The sequence below is a fragment of the Orycteropus afer genome, unplaced genomic scaffold (genome assembly GCF_000298275.1).
Source record: "Orycteropus afer afer isolate SDZICR_OR568_19922 unplaced genomic scaffold, OryAfe1.0 scaffold00108, whole genome shotgun sequence".
NCBI lineage: Eukaryota > Metazoa > Chordata > Mammalia > Tubulidentata > Orycteropodidae > Orycteropus > Orycteropus afer.
Window position 1 is genome coordinate 1,975,028 of NW_006921695.1, and position 6,134 is coordinate 1,981,161.

Consider the following 6,134-nt stretch of genomic DNA (forward strand, 5'->3'; position numbering starts at 1 on the left):
CTGGATTGGGGATGCTTAGGGCTTAAGCTGATTTTTAACATGTTGGGAAAATTTCAGTAATTGTTATGGTTATACCAGCTATTATTGACTAAGTATCAACTTGAAATAATTGCCTCTGGTATTATTTTTTGTTATTGTTACTTTAAATAAACTCTTCATAACTTAGCTTTGAAACTTACAGTTCAAACCTTATGTCAGTATCACAAATCACGGAAGAGGTAAGACGGTCAAAAGACAAGTCCTAAATTCAATTTCAATTATAATCATAGTCTACTGTAACTTAACCAGAAATCAAGAGTCTCATGAAACTTTTGTATCTAGTATAAAACAATAACAACAACAACAAAAAATTGAATAGGAATATATTGTTGTTGTTATGTGCCATCAAGTCATCTCTGACCCATAGTGACCCCTCCTTGGATTTCCAAGGCAGTATTACTATGGAAGTAGATTGTCCAATCTTCCTTCTGAGGAGTGGCTGGTGGATTTGAACCACCAACCTTCTGATTGGCAGTCAAGTGCCTTAGGCACTATGCCACCAGAGCAGAAACATACTTATTGTTGCAGGTCAATATTTTGACAGCAAGGTGGATAAAGACTTTCTAATCACAAGCTATAACCTTGAAGAAAATGAATAGATAGTAGGCCATCTTAGCTGGCATGTAAGTAGTCAATGACTTTTCCTATTTATACTTTTTTCTACTGTGGCACTTTAATGTACAGTACTGCTAATTTATTTTTTTCTGGCATCATTTGTACAAAGTCTCCTAAAATCCATTACATTCGAGAGCAGAGTCTAGACAGTTATTATGATATAATCAAAGGGAAAGCCAACAAATAAAAAGAAGGAAAGTGAATGGAAGAGTTGATTGAAACAGTGATACAGTTTATATGAGGCTTCTTTGAACTTTGTATTTTCTAAATTTCATTTTTTGGAAGACTTGAACCACACTAAAATATTTTAACATTGGAAGTCAGCTTTATTTTATAGGTCTGATGAGTAAGGGGTAAAGAGTTGCATTTTTTCTCCCTTGAATGATTTTGGTGCTCTAATTAAATATTATGGCAGTGCATTTTAATAGTTTTCTTATCAGTGAGGAAATAAAATGGTCCTTTTCCCTGAAACCAGGCATTTATATCAATATTGAAGAAGGGCATGACAGCCATTGTTTAATAAGTGGCTTTGTCAAGTCTATGTGATTTGATGAAGGCAACATTTTCATGGGAACTAAAAAGGTGAAGTGCACATTAATCTAGTCCCTATACACTATCATCTTTCCCTTTAACTTTCCAGATGAATTCTTATTTCAGTTTTAGAACCATCTGCAATTATGTTTTGCTACTGTGTATATGGATAGGCAATTCCTCAGGGTGCAATTTCCATAGTTTTACATAAATAATGTGTGTGTTATATGTTTTTTGCAAGCCACATAACTCCCTCAAGCATTAGCTTCCTATATGCACTATGCACATTATACATGTGCATACATCATTCACGTGGGCATGTTATATCAAAGAACATGGTAAATGAATATGAAGAAATTAGTTTGTGATGTAAAGGGATCTCTAAGTGCTAAACTATAAATGTTAACATCTGTGAAACTATAGAGGAAGGGAAGAGATAAAAGCTTGCAAATTAGTCAAACACTTCTGAAAAAGAAGTCCAAATTCTAAGAAAACAAGCTGAATGGGAAGATGATTTACAGAACACAAACTCATCTATGTCAAAGGGGTAGAAAGGATGAATAATTGGTGTAGTCAGGTGCATTCATGGCATGGAAAGGAGAAAGCCACTAGATTCTGGAAAAACAAACAAAACAACTCAGCATGAATGAAAAGACTAGTCAAAACTTTCAGATCCTAGATTTGAAGTGACTCAGTTTGTTAACATATAATTTCATTAAGTGATAAGTATCATCAAGGAGATTGTATTTTCTTTACAAGGATCATAGTTTTTATACTTTCTCAGCCTACATATTAAATCCTCTTCTTGCAAAGCAATGACTGGTATGTGTCAAAGCTATTTTCTGGGAGGTGAGCTCCAGTCCTTTAAATGGGAAAGTAAAAAAAAAAAAAAAAAAAATTGGCTAAATATGAAGAGATTTAATTTTACTAAAAGCTTATAGCAGAGGTTGCATTCTCATATTTAATACAAAAGCTGCCTTCTGGGTGATTAATGTAACTTTTACATCCTTTTCAATTTGGCTCTAAAGTATCTCTTTCAATTATCATAATTCTCTGACTGATAACTTTTAACTTTTTCAGATGTACTTTTATAAGTGTACTAATTTTTAACTTCAGACTAATGTTGAGAAAGTTCCTCATGATGTCTTTATTTTGGTAGAAAATTCAGAATATTGTTCTTGGGTCTTAAATATGTTACTTTTAGGGTCATCTTGACCATGTATTTTAATATTTGGACCTCAAGTCCTAAGCTAGAAGTTCTGGTGGCATAGTGCCTAAGGCATTTGACTGCTAACCAGAAGGCTGGTAGTTCAAACCCACCAACCACTCCTCAGAAGGAAGATTGGGCAATCTATTTCTGTGATACTGCCTCGGAAACCCAAGGAGGGGTCACTGAGGATTAAGTTAGGTCAGGAGCTGGTTTTGGTGGATCACTGTTGTTGGGATTGCCTTTCCTCCTCTGCTTGCCACATTCTAACTCATCCTTCAAGATTTACCTCCCTATCACTTCTGCCATGAAAGCTCCCCCTCTTATCATAGTAAACCATTTCTTAGCCTAAACTCTTTTATTAAAATAATTTGTTTTTAATTTTTTTATATCTTAATTTTTTTTGTTGTTGTTGAGGATATACACAGCAGAACATTCACCAATTCCACAATTTCTACATGTACAATTCAGTGTTATTGATTACATTCTTCAAGTTGTGCAGCCATTTTCATCTTCCTTTCCTGAATTGTTCCTTCATTAGCATAAACTCACTACCCCCCAGTTTGTTATTGAATTTTTTGAGTTGCTGTTTTCTGTTTGATCTCATATAGATAATTCTTTAAAAAGCACAATGCTCAAGGCAGATATTCTCTACTAATAAAGCTAAAGTATTATTTGCTTTGAAGAAGACTTTAGGGGATATTTTTGGTTTAATATTTAAAGATTAATTCAGGGTAATAATTTCAGATGCTCATCCAGAAATCCTGGATTCCATGAAAATTTGAAATTCTATTCTATATTTTCCCCCTTTTGGTCAAGATTCTACTGTAGAATCTTTGACCAACATGTTCAGTAGCAGTAGCTGGGCACCATCCAGTTCTGTTTTCATGGTAAAGGATGCAGCTGATCAGGGTGGCAATTAGCCACATATTTCCTCCTCCTATTCCTGACTCTCTTTTTCCTTTGTTTTCTTAGCCTATACTTCTAAGCACATATTCCCATACCTCCAATAAAGCAGGGTAGCAAATTAAGACAACTAAAGACACCGGATAGTTAATGCAAATGTATGCATTTGGTGATCTGTAACACATAAGGAATGAAAATGGCCTTACTGGCAGCTAGACTTTACTAATATATGATTAATATATTGACAGAAAACATACACAATCAGATAGGGCCATTCTGTGACTATGTTTGGAACCAGAGACAAGGCTATTCTACAAACACAAAAATGACTAAAGATCTCTCTCTTTTGTCTAATACAGGTGATGGTTGATCCATCATCCATGTCAACTCTAACCACAATTTAACCCTCTTATGGCCTCCTACATAAAAAATGGGCTAGCTAATGGTGGTGAAATTACTTCTTGACAGCTTCCAATTTAAACCTGCTTCTTGCTTCCTTAAATCCTACTCAGATCCTCCAACATAAGTCCACATCCTATAAGAAGCTTCTCCCAGCTACTCCAAACTCTCCTGAGATGCTCATGATTCTCCTGGAGTGTGCCTCACCTATGCTGCAGCAAGCTTAATAAGGCAAACTTTTTGACCAAACGTTTGTTCTTGAAGCTGTGTGGTTAGTGACCTTTACAGGAATGATGTGCCTTTAACTGGAGAGGCCATGTCCCAACTTCATTCAAAACACACACACACAAACATACACACATACCCCAATCCCAATGCCATTGAGTCAATTCCAATTCATAGTGACTTCCATTAGGTTTCCAAGGTTGTAAATCTCAACAGAAGTGCATTGCCTCTTCTTCCACCCATGGAGCAGCTGGTGAGTTGAACTTCTGGATCTACTACACCACCACGGCTCCTTAAAATAAACACAGTGGTGTTGAAAGGTGTGTCTTCTGGACCCTCCTGGAGATGATAAGCAGGTCTTTTATCATAAATTCACTGTACTATCCCAATATTCCCAAGAGGACATCTTCTTCTATAGTACATCTAGGTAGTTTGGGTATTTCAATGCATCTAAATACATTGGCCATAAGCACTTGGTTGCTTACCAAAAGGATTATGGTTGAAGCTAACCCAGAGGTGCCTCAGAAGAAAGGTCTAGAAACCAAGTACTTAGGTCACGTTGTGGGTCATGTTTTAGCCAATCAACTAACCAAACTGTTAGAGCCCTTTCTAACCCTTTTAACAGAAACATTTGATCTAGAATCTTTGCTTTGTGGGCCCATACTAGGAAACTCAGCCTGTTCCAACTTTATATTCCTTCCACCATTCTCCTATACCCTTAATATCTATTCTCATACACATTACCCTAGATTCATATCTTCATAAATTAGAAAACTCATTTAATTCTTTTGGAGTGCAATGGATCTCTTCATGGGCCATACTTTGTACCTCACCTTAAAAGGATAGCTGGGACTTAAGTCTAGTTATAGCTTTAGAAGGAAAGTTAGTTGATGGGGTGGATCCTGAGAACAATAAATAATGCCTTTCAAGTTGTCTACCTCAAAGGAGGCCATTGAGATTTCCTCAGGCAAAGGTGAATTAATCTCCTCAGATGGTGGTGGAAGGGCTGCTTCTATTGGCAAAGAAGGCTCAGCAGACTTTAGATGTTCGACGTCCTTGGTTTCATCAGGAATGACCTTATGCCCCATTTAAATTTTTAAATTTAATTTTCAGGATCCTATTTCTTCTCAATTAATGGCCTCTCTTTAACATTAGTCACTCTGCAAGGTTGACAATTTAATTTCTATTGCATTTCTGCTCCTGGTAGGAAGAGCCTCTGGGTTTGGTTTCAGCAATTTCAACTGTGGCTATAAGAGAAAGTTTTCTTTCAGGGCACATATAACAAATTTTAAATCATTTATGCAGCACTTGAGTAGGAATTTGAAGACCTGACCACATCCTTTTCTTTCCATACTTTGTCCAGCAAATTTAGGAGCAACCAGCCAATGTCCCACCACTTATTTGTCAGTTTGTTGTATTGTGGTGGGTTGCATATTGCTGAGGCTAGAGGCTGTGCCACTGGTATTTCACTGGATTTTTTCTTGCACTAGTAGTGACTTAATTGACTCATAAGAAACTTAATCCATGAGTCTCCTTAGACCAGGGCTTCCAACCTGTTCATTCTGGTTTGATATCCTACTGAGAATTTGTGTTTCCACTCAAGATATATTGAATCAGAATCTACATTTTAACAAGATCCTGAGCTGATTGTTATAGATTCCTAAGAGATTCTTACAGATCCCCAGGGTGAATCTTATAGGTATTATGTGTACATAAGGAGCATCTGTGGATCTTGCTAAAATGTAGATTCTGATTCTAGGGTGCAAATCATACTATGTTGGCTGGTGTGTTGCTGTGAGACCAGAAGCTATGTCACCAGTATTTCAAATACCAGCAGGGTCATCCATGATGGACAGGTTTCAATGGAGCTTCAAGACTAAGACAGGCTGGGAAGAAAGACTGGGCCATCTACTTCTGAAAACATTGGCCAGTGAGAACCTTATGAATAGCCATGGGACACTATCTGAAATATTACTGGAAGATTTTATGAATATCCCTGAAACATTGTCTGATACAATATCGAAAGATGAACCCCTCAGATTGGAAGGCACTCAAAATACGAGTGGGGAAGAGCTGCCTCCCTAAAATAGAGTCAACCTTAATGATATGGATTGACTAAAGCTTTTGAAGGTTGGGCAATCCTACTTCTGTAGTGATACTGCCTCGGAAACCCAAGGAGGGGTCGCTATGAGTCGGGGCCGACTCGACGGCA